At 37.2% G+C, this 15,735-nt stretch overlaps 1 pseudogene; it reads left to right on the top strand.

The window, feature by feature from the left end:
- LOC124407508 overlaps window positions 1-15,735 on the top strand; it is a 71,503-nt pseudogene that overhangs the window by 44,986 nt on the left and 10,782 nt on the right.

The following is a 15,735-nucleotide window of genomic DNA, read 5'->3' on the forward strand; positions in this document are numbered from 1 at the left end:
GTGTGTTCCCTAGTATTTACACAGTCAAATACGCGTTGCTGGACGAATGCACTTGGTTTCACCAAAGCGACCGTGGTTGATGGTTATTGAATTTTTTATACGCCTCCCCCGCTTGATTAGCACTTTCCAATTTGATCAAGCTTCATCCAATGGTCGAAAATTATCCACAAAAGGGGATAAATCGTTCCTTCAAGTACCGGAAAAACCAGCGCTGAGCCTCGGAGTAAAAAACGAGAATTTGAACTTCCGTTCAAGATCAACTGCGGACGAAGAGGTTGATATATTGCCTTTTTCACGCGCAACAGGAGCCTTTTCATCCGTTCCTACAGCTCTGCAAATAGTTAAATCGAGTACAGACGTGTAGAGATGCAGGGGGATGTCCTCACCCTGGCAGCGGCGGTGGATTCCATGTTTACACCGTGCATCCACCCGGAGGGTTCAATAGATGAAGTTGCCGCTGTATGCAGTGAGAGAACGAATGTGACCATCGGTCTGCACAAGCGCACTTCGTATTCAAATCAAGTGCAGTGAGATTGCCTTTTTCGCTATAAAACAGAAGGTGAGCGAAGAGGATACGAAAAAAAATATTAATAGTCCAGTCAAAATAGGTCGCAATTCAAAATATTCGTCCAGTGGTTGCATTTTTATTTTTCATCCACAGGAACTCAAATCTGAAATCATTTTTCAGCTCCATAGCCGGGGTTTCGAGAAAATTAAGAAAAATGAAACGCTACTTATCGACGGAATCTGGGAAATTTTTGAGAAATAATTTCTTTTTTTTTTGAACCCTTTAATCCGACGCCGTTTCCGACATATGAAATCATAATTTGATGTAGAATTTTGCGTTCCTCACGATGGTCAAGTCATTTTTCATCTATCGACATTAGTTTTTGAGGAGAATCAAAAAAAAAACGTCAAATTTGGCTGTTTTTTCAAAAGCCTGACTATACAGCTCAAAAGTGACTTCAGATTTGAGCTTCTGAGAGTCGAAAACCCTGAAAAACCAAAATTTAGCCACGAGCCGAATGTTTTGAATTCAGACCCATTTTGACTGGACCATGAAAGGATGTCGTTCATTGAACTCGTTGAAAGTACGACAATCAGCGGAAATCATTCTTGATTGCACTGGGAATCGCGTTACAGAGTTCTAATCGACATTTGATCCCGTAAGACATCCCGAGAGAATTGCGGATTCTTAATCCCTGCATCTTCCTCCCTGCTGATACAATTACTTCTTCCAAGTACTCGCCCGAAGCAAATCCTTAATCAATGACAATTGCCCACTTCAATAGAAGCTAGACTTCCAACTGCTGGGTGCTCTGCACCGCTATAATTGATTTCCCATGGTAGGTGCAACTTGTGAAACAATAACATCCGCGCAAGATGACGAGAAAGATTTTTAACCGATATCTCAAGTTGAGGTTCCAAAAAACAAAACTAAAGTCTACTATCCCAGAAAGTGTTGACAATTATTTATAATATTAGAAAAAATTCCTTTGCTAGTTCGTCTGAACCATCATAATCGGATCAAAAATACGAGAGTTTAATGATTTCGAAAATTCTGATTATAAAAATGTTCTCAAATTTTTTATACCTGAACTTGCGGCTGTTCAGTTTCCGCATACTCATTTCTATAACGTAGTAAAGATGTTGTTTCAGTCATATTCACCATCATCACGGGTGGATTCGTGTATTTTCCTGGTTATGGAAGCTTACGGGGCTTATATAACCAGCAGGATGTCGAGGCGGCGCTGGCACCATCAGCAAGCTTCCTTCAAACAATATTGGTCTGCAGTGGATGCAAAAGGTGGTAATGTGGCGTGTATATACCCATGTGCTTTCCAAGCAAGTATAAGCGTTTGAAATACTGCATAACCATCCGGGAGCGTATGGTGGATTATTTTTCTTCCTCAGCTGTTGTATACGGGAAACACGATCCCGTGCAGCCAGGCGGGTGGGCACTCAAGATTCGGCACGAAATCTTGAGTAAATCATTCTTCTCTGTCAAGGAAAGACTAAACGAACAAAATTAATGGCTTTGTAGATCGCTGCGATTTTTTCAGACCAAATTCACCGACATCTTTCAGACGGAAAAAAATAATTCGCTAGACCAGGAAAATTTGAGCGTTGGTATAGTCACAGATTTGAACTATCGGAAAAAAAGATTTTCAGTACTAGAACAAAGGTTTTGCAATTATAGTCGAATGGAGTTCAAACGTTAATTGAACTTGCAAAAAAAAATAAAAAATTCTTACCGTTATACTATATTACGAGTAAAATTTGCTGGTTTAACGAGTTATTCGTCTCCTCAAGAGAAATTTATAAATAGAAAGTAACTGAAAACCGGAAATAATACTAAACTTCTTGAAATAGGGAAAATATTGAACCTACACACTAGCGAAAAGGGATTCATTTCGATTATGATAAATACTGATGATTCAACTGTATGACAAATTGAATCCCAGTTAATGTGATTAAATGTTATTAAAAATTCGTTGACGAGATAAAATATTTACTAGCATCCTGCATCGATACTGAGCAGAATGTATCACAGCATACTTGTCCTGAGCAAAATTGTCTCGATTCGATTATTGCTTTTACCAACCGAGTATAAAGCTCAGTCGGCAATGACTCCACGGTTCCCTCTTTCGCCCGCTCTTCCACTTTCTTTAATTCCGCAGGAGGGCTCAACCCCACCCTCCGCGTCTATAACAGCTTACCTGAGTTATGATTTCATTTCCAATATCTCAGAAATTGCCCCGCGTAATTGAAATCGTACAATCGTGATTTCAGTATGAACTCCGCGTTACGTAGCTTGGCATGTCAAGACTGTCATCCAGGATAACCGAGATTTGAATCGAACCCCTCGCTTAGCGGGCGTCGACGATTGCATACGATAACCTGCAGACCTAGAGGTATAAAAATAGACTAAACTCCTAGGCGAAGATCAGCATCGTAATGAATTTTTCAACGCATTTGCAAAAGCTCTACTCGGTGCAACCATTCATTTTTTTTCCTCTCTCCCTCTCTCTCTCTCTCCCTCTCTATCCCCTCTCAACGTTGGCAAGAAGAACGATTACGATTAACTATGCAACCAACTTTTAATAAACTCGGAAATTAATTCAACTTCCTCTTTCCTCTTACACGTTGGGAGCTTGTTAAAATTTTACTATGGTCATTTCTCAGCAGTTTAATGAGCTATATTAATGACACCAGTCCAGTTCCCTTAGTTAATAGATTCAACGCAATTCTCAGAGACGTTACCCGACGAAACTCGAGGAAAAATTAAGCCTGTAATTTCAGCGGGCAGTGATGTTCCATAAAGTGTTCAATTTCTCCGCGTCAAATCCATGCGATGTAAAAATGATAGGATTCTTGTAATAAGATATGATTAATCAGTCACAACGTACGCACGTGTATTATATTCAAATCATATTCATTCTTTTAATTGAGGAAGAGGATTTAAAATGGTTGCATGTGCCATTTGTACAAAAAAAAAAAAAAAAAAAAAAAAAAAACTTCCTCACAAAACATTAGCCTTTGCACATACATTACATGCTTTCTGAAGAAATATATGTAATATATATACATGTGTATGTATTTTTTTAATTTAAAAAATTTTTTTAATGACACTTGCACCCTGTCTTAGCTCTCCTCTCCGATACAAGCGCAACGATACGGCGTTTCGTGTACCAATGTTGTCAACTTGCGCCGATCAAAACCCCTTATAATGGGCATTATTATTACAGGCGAAATTCCCATCTACGTGGTGTCATTTTACGAGCCATATTCCACATTAAGATCACCATTTATCTTCGTAGCCCCTTTCTTACTTCGATCAGGGCTCCCATTAAGTGTATGAAGATTTTTATTGGGGTCGATAAAATTGTACAATGTCGATGGTGCATCGACTAAGCGGGGATATTTTATGAAAGACGTGCTGCCGTGTCATAAACGCAAAATTTCAATTCACTTCGACATAATCTTTATGACTCTAAACGAAAATCAATTTCACTTGCAATCGCAATGAATTATAGATTCTTTGAAATTAGTGATCAAAAACGTTAAAAGCGAAACACGTTCTGTTAGGACGGTAAATTATCCAAATTTAATAACAATGCTTCTTGTTGATTGATTCTGATGTAAAAATATGTGATTGTAGCTCGATCCGCATACTTTCGAATAAAATAAACCCCAATCGATTTTAGTAATTGCTTATCGATATGCAAATTTCGAAAATTCATCCACTTTGTCAGCCTTAAACTCTTGGTCAGCTTTAAACTTCATATAATTAAGCGAATCCCAGACTCACTAACTAAAAAGCAAACAAGATAATTGAGAAGGCGAATTTCGAACGAAGCAGAAACATCATACTCGACTGGATATATACAAGGTGGCGTATAATAAGGAGGAAAATTGTTGAAACGTCAGGGTGACAGGAGCCTCGTATTAACGTTACGTTATACGTATTTCGTAACGGAGGGAAACGTACCGACGTACCGGAAACATGAAACAGGTTGAGTCCTGGTGCGTCCCACGGGATGCCTTTCTCCCTTACGGAAGCTTAGGTTGACATCAGGGCCTCTATTACCGGAACCCTAAACAGCAACTACCGCAAAATACGCCTTGACACATTAAACCGAGAGAAGAAATATGGCTAGCAAAGTCTTAGTAGGGCTTCGCCGTCTTAGTATGACCGGAATATTTCTTGCTACCAATTACGTCCTCTAATGACATTCCACCTAACGCATCGATGTCAGGCAGACTAAACGGTCAGAGCTTATGCATTATTATATTCAAAGAATAAGAAGAACGGAAGAGTGAAGACTGGTTCCACCTCAAATGACCCCAAAAAGATATGGAACGAAATTTGAATAACTATTGGCGGATAAATACTATACAATTGTATGAAGAGGATCGGCGGCTGAAAATCTTTACGATTGATTAATTTCATTTATACAGATAGTCGTAAATTGTGTATTTTATTCTCATTAAATTATTTTATTCCTCAACCACGATGAGCTCTTCAAAAACGAAAAACATAAAAAATAATAGAATTTTAAGCACAAGCTTAGATGTCGATGTTTCATTTACCGAACATATAAGCTACACAATGGCAAGAAAATTGGACGATTTTGAAAAATTCATACCTATTTCTAAATCGTTGAACTGAATATGGAAGTTACACAAAAAATGGAAAATTTTAAAAGACTATTCGGGATAATATTGTCAGAAAAAAATGAAATACGTACACAATGACTCAAAATCGAGCGTGCAATTCATTTCACACAATATTTGCTAAAAAAATTCATGCAATTTAATCAATTCACGTAGAAATTATTGCCAGTTATTAAAAAAAAAATTGGCAATCGTAAGATTAATATAAACGCTAAATAGTGGGGAAAAGCGTTGAACATCCTTACCCACAGAGCTTGAAAAACATTATTTCTTAATCGATGGAAACGAATTCTGTTGAATTACTCAAATAACAGTAAATGGTGGAGAAAAAAGTTGAACATCCTCACCCACTGTTTAGGAATCTAACAGTTATATTTTTTCCTTACTGTAACAAAACGAATAAATTCTATACGTATGAATTTACGCTATCAAACTCACTCCCACATACAATGAATTAATGATCACCTAAAAGTATAGTTCGGCAAGGGAGAAAAAAATTTGTCAGTCGCTACTTCTATATCGGTGACGTCACCGAGCAACCGCTTCTTATAAAAGCGCCACCGCCGAGCGAGACGCACTTCTCGTTTGACCAGCGCCGAGTCTACTTCCGCTTCGCACATCAGACGAATCCACATTGGTTCGATAACAGGTTGACTACGAGAACCTTCCATTATTCACACTGCACCTAGTTCTTGCAATCTGGTCCACAGCGCCTAGTTCGCGCTATTTTCTCCAAACGACTTGATCGTTTACCATTATTGAACGCATTTTGTATATACCTTATTTAATTCTGAAGACGAGAATATCCAACTTGTGACTACATTTCCGGACCAACCTCTTCAATCAACAACGAAATAATACTGTTTCTTTACTTTCCAGATATTTCCGACGTACAGGGGATTTAGTTGTGAAACCTCGATTATTTTAACCATTTCAATTTACCTTTTCTAATTCTACTTTAATTATTATAATTGTTTTTCAAATATATTTCCTTTTCAAAAAGGCCAGGTCTTGTCCTTAGTTAGACTATTCATCCGAGCCCATTCTCAATTCTTTCTTAATCGATAAAAATGAATTCCGTTGAATTACTCAAATGATAGTAAATGGTGGGGTAAAAAATTGAACATTCTTACTCACAGAGCTTGGAAAAGAGATTTTTTCTTGATCGATAAAAACGAGTTCTTTTGAATTGCTCAAACAATATTACATAAATTCAACCGCTATGTGATGTGACTTTTCAATCGTGACTCACAATCAGCGTAATAAAAGTATTAATTCCGATAACGATTCATTATACAATAAGAAATATGAAAAAAAAAGGATCGACACGTCAAAAAAATCCAAAAAATCATCTATCACGTTCTTTTCTGTTGAGTTATGCGCTCGTGTCTCGGATTGCACGCCTAGGCCGATAGAACTAAGACTGGAGAATCAGCGTGGAAATCACGCGACAGTGACCTGTCACCAATCCGACAAGTTAGCTCACCACCGTATAACAAACTTTAACCCTATATCCTGGTTACCGAAACTCAGGCACAAAGTGATATAGGTATAGGTATAGGTATAATGGGTGGACTGTTTCAAGCGGCGTGCTTGTTCATCGAGAAGACAATATGGCACTGCTATACCGAAGAGACAGGTTCCCGACATAGTTCACCGAGCTGGTTACCACGACCTACAATCGCCTACTCACAATCAGAAGGGTGGCTACACTGCCTGCCTTCGAGAATATTCCACAACAGACCAGCTGGTGCAAGAACCGTGTCAGCGATTGGCTGCGATTCTAATTCAGGGTAAAACCCTGGTGTCCATTATTGGCATGAGATTCGCAGCAACTGTTGGGTTAAAGCTAGTGTACAGCTTTAGGATTCAATTTTTTTTTCAGCTTCTTGCCAGGTTCTATTAGCGGTGAGTTTTTATTCGTAAGTAAGGAGTTGTTTTAGCAATGGACTCCTTCATCGAAATAAGGTCTAAGACTGTAAGGATTAATGGTTCCTTAATCGAAAGTTAAAAAATATGCGGTCGAATTTTAGCACATTCGAATTGCATTCGATTATCATACAGACCTTCGGAGATCAATTGAAGTTTTTTTTTTTTCATCTTACAAATGCTCACACATGTTGAGAATGGATGATAACATATTTTTCTAACCATGGTGAAACTGGCGTTCGTCATCAATAACAATTACGCGTTATGGGTATACATTAAACGACCCTCAAGCAAAATGAATTCCATAAAAAAACACCAAAGTCTAACCATTTTGAACGTTCCAATCCAATAATAATCAAACCTTTTTTTCAATCATTTATTTCTTAACTTGTTTCATTCCTCGAGGTTTTTAAAAAAATTTCTTCCTCTTTCCTAACTTTTGATTCAGACAACTGGGCCAATCTATCCATAAAAAGCCTACATTAATCTCTTGAACAGACACGTACGTACTCATCACAGATTAGAATTGAGTCAATTCGCACCTCGATCTGTACAGAGAATTCACCATAGTGAGGAATTACGCGAAATTCTATGTGAGGCATTCAAGCATGCCTGAAGCCATTTCATTCTGATTCATAGCTACAGGAAAGGTCCACTTGGGAATTAACGGGTGAAACGCAAATGACCTTATGAGCAGACCATTATACTTTGCGTCCCCATTGTTTCCGGACCCAAGGCTTGCGCTGATAGTGACCTATCTCCATTGTTAAGATACTTGACTCTGCGTTACACCGAATTTCATTGGGACGAGCCGGCATTTCTAGCCGGACATTAATTTGATACTGAATCGGAGTTGGTGTAACAGGTTTTAAGGAAGTTGATGGAGGGTTATAAAATAAAAGAAAAAATGGGATGAATTTGTGTGAAGACTGTCGATAAAAATTATTTTCGTATTCTGTTATTATTATCCTTCTGCTTGTTTTAACTCGTTGAATTTATTTACAAATATTTTCCCGAGCAGAGTGCCATTCTGGGATTTTACTCCTAAATTATCTGAATGTGCTAAAAGGCCGTGGGCGAATAATTAATTTTACGGAGAATACCCGGATTTATAAGCGGCTCAAAACATACATGCATCGTAGTTTAAATCGGTTATCGAGCAAAAAAATTCATGCCGATCAAATTAATCTGCCTAATTAAAATAATGAATTATATTAAGTGAATGAGAACTGGGAAATGTAAAAAAATTGGCCTACGAAAAATTCGAGTTTATACCTCAAATATTTTCAAACGAAGCTTCATAGAGGGTGAAAAAAAAATGTAGTAAAATAATCTGCGAATTTTTTAACTGTTTAATAACTTTGGGTTGCAATGTTTAGACGTTACACGTAATGTCGACTGATCCACATTTCCTTCATGACGTCATTTAGAATCAATTAGGAATCACTGCTTGTGGCCACATTTCCGATAAATATATCCTGAGTTTCGCGTCACCCTGAATTACTCGCTTTTGGGCGGACATATTTACTTTTGACACAGAAAAGTGAAACTGAGGTTGACGAAAAACATATGTCACGGGATCTTGAATTACTGTATCGTTGACGATAATCACTGAGTTCAAGGGTTCGATAACTGACGTGGTCAATAAAGTTTTTCCCGCATAAACCTGTGACCCTGATCCCATTTGCAATGCCATTCGGACTTGGGTTGACAGTATCGCTGCTGCTACCAGGCCGTAGACTATACCCGGTAACACGCAGTAAAGTTTTTCCGTTTACGTGACAGAAATTTTATTACGTTTGCACGCTAGAGGAAAACAGGAAGAAAAAATCCCTACGATCAGGGATTGAATATTAAGAAGTTAGCCCAGCGTTGTGCTGCCGATGCTACCCTCGCCATTTGCCCCCACGGCATAACTCATGGTAACGCGATAGACCGCGAAAATCCATTCCCATTATTTGGTAGCACGGGTTGGTGGAGGTACCATTCACGCCAAATCTGTTCGTCTGCGATTGAAATTCAACCAATTGTTGCTGTCGTATTCGCGAGAAAAACGCTGCGAAGATTCTTTCAAAAGTGAAGAAAGAAACAAAAGATTAAATACCGATGCTTCACTTTAAATCGTGCAAAATGGCAAGATATTTTTATTGATTCGTTAGATTTTATTCTACGATGGCTTATTTTATTTAGAAGACTATTTTCTTAAAATTTACTGAAATACTTTTTACCAATACCAATATCAATTATTATCAAAAATTGGCAATTTTGAATTGATGGCTTGGAGAAAATCGGTTTCAGTGACTTCGTAGGAAATAATTTTCGGAATTAAGTGAGCCATTGAAATGTGAATTCGAACGAATCTTTTAATTATTTTGAAGAGATGTGAAATGAAGCATCGATATCAATGCATCAACAATAATAAGTCCTTTTTTGTAATTCCAGTATTTTCTGTTTTAGTCACTCCAAAGAAAGATTTGTAACTAAAGAAAAAGATAATTTTATAAATACTCGATATAAGACTATTTCGTAATAAAGTTAATAAATATTACCGATTTCCGACCAACCAAAATTCTTAATTACATGACATGGCGTAGATGCTACACGCATATATAGTCTTGTATCCCTGTTTCTCTTTGTGGGCTTCTAACGAACCTCTCACCCTCGGTATCTACAATTGCACCACTATTCCTTGATTTCGTAATAAGCCCATAATTCAGTTGCCAAATACTCCAAGAGCTTCGTCTTCGACTCTCTAATTTGTCTTGATTCAGCGACAGATTATGCATATTACTAACGAGTAGAGCTTTCTGTTTCAGGTACATAACACAGCTGGAGTTTAAGGCAAGCTTCTCGCCTACCGTATAACGTCGATATTTCATTGGCAAATGGAGCTGATTTCTCTCGGTAACTGAAATGCTATTTTACCTTTTAACTATACATGGCAATTGATTTCATGTGACTTCGAGTAAAACGTAAGCCTGCAATATGAAATTGATGTGGATACTGAAATACAATAAGTTGATCTTTTCACCAGGACACGATTTTTCTTTCAACTCTCATAATCGGGATCTCGACTTCTATAAAATGACAAAATAGAGGATTTCGTAATCCATGTTAATTACGAAAATGAAGCCCCCGGATAAAGCTATTCGAATCAGAATTAATGAAATACCTTCACCTCTATAAGACTCCTGGAAGAGGCTTTATAAAAAAATACTCTGATCACTATTCCCATTCCATTTGAAATATTTAAATTCTAACCCCACTAGAGAGGATTACCTCGAATATTATTCTTCAATTTGGATTAAACTTTTATGAAAATTGTGCGTTCTCGGGATTTTGAACCGTGAAATTTTCATTTTCATATAAATAAGAGAGTATATATATATATACACATAGACGTACTTATACGTTGAATAAGGGCAGCACTATTTCACGGAAAGAGTATTTCAGTTCCAGGCAACGAAATCTACGGTGACAACCAAATCGCTGACAACGTCGATCAAAATCCGTCTATCCTATATCATGAAATGGATCTACAGACCGTTCATTAAAGAACGTGAAAAGTGATTTATTTTCATGCTAGTATTTCACACAGGGTATATAAAAAAAAAAAAAATCTCTTCACTTTCCTTGATCTAAAATTAAATTGGTTAAAAGAAAAGTTGAGGATCCGCCTCCGCTGTACATCGTAAATTACTCGAGTTCGAATAGATACCTCACGGTTACTCCGAGGGTGTTCGATACTTTTCGACGGGATTATATATCTTGCCCGAAACTGTTGCTCTGGAATATACTGCTACTGAATTATCGCTAATCCGTTTTAAAATAACCGAACCTCCCGATTTCGAGTAAATGTAAGGTTGATGCTGTTTTTGATGAGCATTTTTTGAACCGCTCTGGACCGTTCTTCAGAGTTCATGTGGTATGAAATTCACCGACCACAACACAGATCGTTGGAAGGCATCTTTTGCCGGAGTATGAAAACCCCGTGAGTCATTCAATTGGGCTTATAAATTAGATTTTATTTCCCCCCGTTTCACCGCGTTGTTCACCCTCTCATCGTCACCGGTGCGCCGTGACCTCATCTCGAGAAATACCCTCTCTTTCGACGAGAGCAGGACCTCTTTCCTTTCAAGAGAGAATCTTTGGAGGGCTTTATTCTACTTTATTTTAAGAAGATTCTACTACGGTGCATACTTTTGCCATTCGCAAAAGCCCCGAGCTAGCTCGATTTTTGTCACAATCCACAGCGTGAAAAGAGGTGGTAGATAGATATTAGACATTATATGTATATAAGGTACGGAGACAAATGTTCAAAGTACGACTTTCGACAAAGCAAGAATAACCTCGTACACCATATCCATGGATCAAAGGAACCAAAGCGAATAAATACGCAACAACAAATTTCTCCTCAAAACTGTAACTTTACCGGTACTTTAATCCTTGCACTACTCAACTTGATCCAGGTAATATAATATTCGCCATAAAATGTCTGACAAAGTCTAAGTGGCATGAATATTAACGGTCGGTTTTCAATTTGGGCTTTGATAATAAATTCACAATTTTTCCTTTGAACTTGAGTTCTTCTTTAATTTTTCTACTCCTTCAGCTCTTCGTAGCGCTTTGGTATTGTTCCTTGTGTGAATTTAGAATGTCCGAAGATAGCAGGAATCGGATCAAAGACTTTATTTTTAAAAGTTATTTAAAAATTGATTTATTATGCCTAATACGCTAAGTTTCACTTTCGCTTAATTTTTTTCCATTCCCAAAGCGTTTCTGAAAAAGCTCAACTTACAATCTTGTCGTAGGTATACGACAAATTCCGGATAACTGCCAAACGTCCATACTGCAAGTCCTACAACGAAGGATGCCTTCTTTGTTTCATAAAACGCTACATTATCCTACCTTGCTTTCGTTTATTACTTTCATTGTTCGTAAGACGCAGGATCTTTGTAAGGGTTGCCAGCGTCGTCGGTACGCTGTGACTTTTAATAATGCCCCCCTCAGAGGGCAAAAACAAGTCCCGTATCTCCGACTCGACGGATGAAGATACGAAATGTCTAGAACCGAGCCGAATTGTCTTACAAGCACATCAAACCTAGAGGGTTTATTATACTCGTCAAAGAAATATACCTACCACACTGTGCATACTAGCTCAGTTTTTTTTTTTTTTTTTTTTTTTTTTTTTCCTTTTTGTGGAGGATAGAAGAGGGGTTGTGTAATCTATAATTTTTTTTCTTCCCCCCTCTGCCTGGCTAAATTTAATACAGAATTCAGGGCATTCGGTTAGAATTTAAAACGCTCTCTAGCCAAGAGAGAAACTTGAAAAAGCAAAGAAGAATGAACCACGAGCCATTTTCGATCGGTGACAAAGTTCGACTTCTTCGCAATATTAATTTAACAAGTGGGTGTAATTCGAGTTGCATTATCAAATGTTTACATTTCTATTTATAACAGCAACGGATTATTCAAGTCGATTAGTATTTGTATTAAAAAATATACAGATTGAGGTTGATTTATTTATTTTTTAAATTAAATCAGTGAAAAGGAATTATTGCGTTTGACACGTTTTTCATTAGCCACGATATCTCAAAAATGATTAAATTAATTGTGTTCACATTTGGACATTCTAACCGAATATCTAATCAAATTGAACGATTGGTTCGCGGGATGTATAAGTTTCCGAAATTTACTCACTTTTTCAACCGTCCATTTGCAGATACCCCCTTGAGTGGAGGTTTGAAGTGGGTCGGGTCAAGGCAATCGTGCAAATGAGAATTTCTGGACTGTAAGTTGCTACGCAAAACACAACGCAATATGCGAGACAAATCGGCTGTTGTTGGCACCACTGCTAAGCGCGCCGAAATGGAAGCGTTGTAATCAACCGAATGAAAATTTATGGTAAGTGAAAGAAATCAAGCCTAAAAAACAATTTTTTTGCCATACTTTTCATCGCTATGAAAAGAGAAGAGTCTGTCGGTTTGTCCGAAAAACTACCGCAAAGATTTCGCTAACGGACGAATGAAAAATCTGAAACCGACTGAAAGATTTGGCAGCCAAATGAAGTAGATTTGAAAAAAAAAAATTTGAATAACTAACAGTATGAAATTTACAAAAATTAATACATGAACTAAGAAAAACATTATGGCTTATTTAGAAAAAGTAATAAGGAGGCAAAAGTATGTGTTTGTCGATAAAACATTGAAAATCACATGGCAATTTTTCATATTCATCATTCGATGGTAAAATCCTGTAAGCACAAATTTTTTCATCTAGCCGTTTCGGAGATCATCGCGTGAGTTTATCGACTTTGCTAAAAACCTGTTTTTCGGATTCTAAGGATTCGAAACCGTGAAGATTCATTGAAATTATAAAAAGTGATTTTTCACTGAAACCAATATTTTTCTAATATCATCAAAGCTGATGAAAAGTAAAAACGTCTCCAGGATAATTTTGAACGCCGGTCAGTTTCACCGAGATTTCAATAAGAGTCCGAATATCCAACACTTAATGAATACTTTCCCCTTGTTGCGCTGTACCATTGAGATTACGTACGTAATGCTAAGACCAATCGGATCCACCCTTCAATTTCTCCGGTTTACTAAAGCGGCTTGAATTTACAAAGGGAAACTCATTTCCAGGGCCGTCTCATCGTCGACTGTTACTCTTTACTCTCGAAGAGAATTCATTGGAAACGAAAGTTTCTCACATTACATAATCTATACCGTTTTAATCCCATTGTCACGAAGTCAATCACACGTTAATTAAGTCTAATCGTATCTAAAGTCATTTCAGTCTGAACTTTGAATGATTTCTAACGAGAAGCGAAAGAGACGAAATTATAAGCAAGTTATAAAAAACTTGGTTATTTCGTATAAACTAACCGTAAGTCTGCGGGATAAAAATTTTCATTTTTTAAAACACCTCTGTAATTGTCTCATCAAACAATCAAATTCATTTTCAATATCGTACGTCATCAATTTCATAATAATCAAATCAAATACGCGTCATCGAGTTCTTCGAAAATATTTCTTTGCAGGTACTCTATTGACTTGAAAAAGCGAAAGCAATCAATTTCATACAGGTGGATTAATAAAATTTAGCGAAATTCTCGAGAGAACTAGTCCAGATTTATTGCCGTAATATGTGTAATAGTGGCTGCGGAGAGAATTTGAATAACACTGAAAAATAACCACTTTTTCCGAATTAGAGATTTGTGGTTATTTTATTTGAACGAATGCATCATTTTTCACGCCAAAGTGAATTTTCAACACTGCATATTATGTATCTGAATAAAATCGAATTCAGATTATACAAAACTCCAATTAAATTTGGCAATTCATCTGGATTGCCATTATTGAAAGACAGGCAGAATACGCGTTCATTGTTGCAATAAACGACTGCGAAATGATGTTAAATTTTAATCGTTAAATTATAACACCTCAGCTAACAACAAAGGCTCATTGTCCATCCTCCCGCAGGCCTTCCAGCCGAGAAAAAACACTTGAAATTGATTTCACATTTCTTGCGAAATCGTACGGGTATATGAACTCACACAATTTGCGAATCTCTCTCGGTTTTGCGATAAGTATCGCAATCCAATATACTTCTCAATTTTTCTTTTTATCTTCTTGTCTGCGAAAAGGGTAGAAGATATTCCTTCGTCGAACAAATTGTCTTTCACTTTCAACTTGATGAGAAAAACTTTTGATTGATTAATAAAATTCTCGAGCAGTACAATTCTGTGACTGTTGATCTAAACGATCAACAAATCCATGTCACGTGATAGGTCAACGAATGGAATCATCTCCAAAATGAAGTCGGTCAACCAAATTATTCCACACTTTTTTCTGCCAATGCATATAGTTACTAAAGCAGCAGATGCAATACACTCTAAATCAATTTTGAACAAACGTCAGAGAGAAATTTACTTCGCTGATCTGCGTCTACTTTTAAAGATCAACAAAATCAGGGCGTGATACTGGAAATCAATGAAAATCACATGATAGTGCAGAAATCTGTAGAAATCATTCTAAATCAATGTTAATAAATTGGAATGATTCATTCGATTTCCAAGTGAATGGCCCCTCGATTAGGCCACGAATTTTAAACCATAGTCGAAACATTCGTTTGCAGATTACTTATCAATAATCCATCGCAAATACTTTTGGCATAGTTCTATCGTTGCGATGCAACGTCGAAATACATCGGCCAGTGAAAGATAGTTAATTACAACTTTCATTTTCACCTCAGGAGACACGAGGCAAATTATTTTCTGCAGTAACAGGTATCTCTCGACTGAGAAGAGCCTTCGAGATAGAGAAATCGAGAACCGACGCGACGGTGTATCCAGGTTTAATTAAGCAACGCTCAAGATATTCGCAAATTTACGAAGACTTATGACCCCTCCTTCCCCAGAAAGGAAGACTTTTCGAATTAGGTCTTAACGTTTGGTTAGGTAATTTAAAATTTAGATTGAGGTTACTTATCTTTGCTTATCGTACCGGCATGGAATAATTACCTTGCTGGCTTGAAGATAGCAGTATAGAGGTGTAAAGGGTTACTACAGAAAGAAAGGCAAGCGCTTTTTCATTTTCTCTTATATTTTCATTTTTATTATTGAGG

The sequence above is a fragment of the Diprion similis genome, chromosome 6 (genome assembly GCF_021155765.1).
Source record: "Diprion similis isolate iyDipSimi1 chromosome 6, iyDipSimi1.1, whole genome shotgun sequence".
In the NCBI taxonomy this organism is placed as follows: Eukaryota; Metazoa; Arthropoda; class Insecta; order Hymenoptera; family Diprionidae; genus Diprion; species Diprion similis.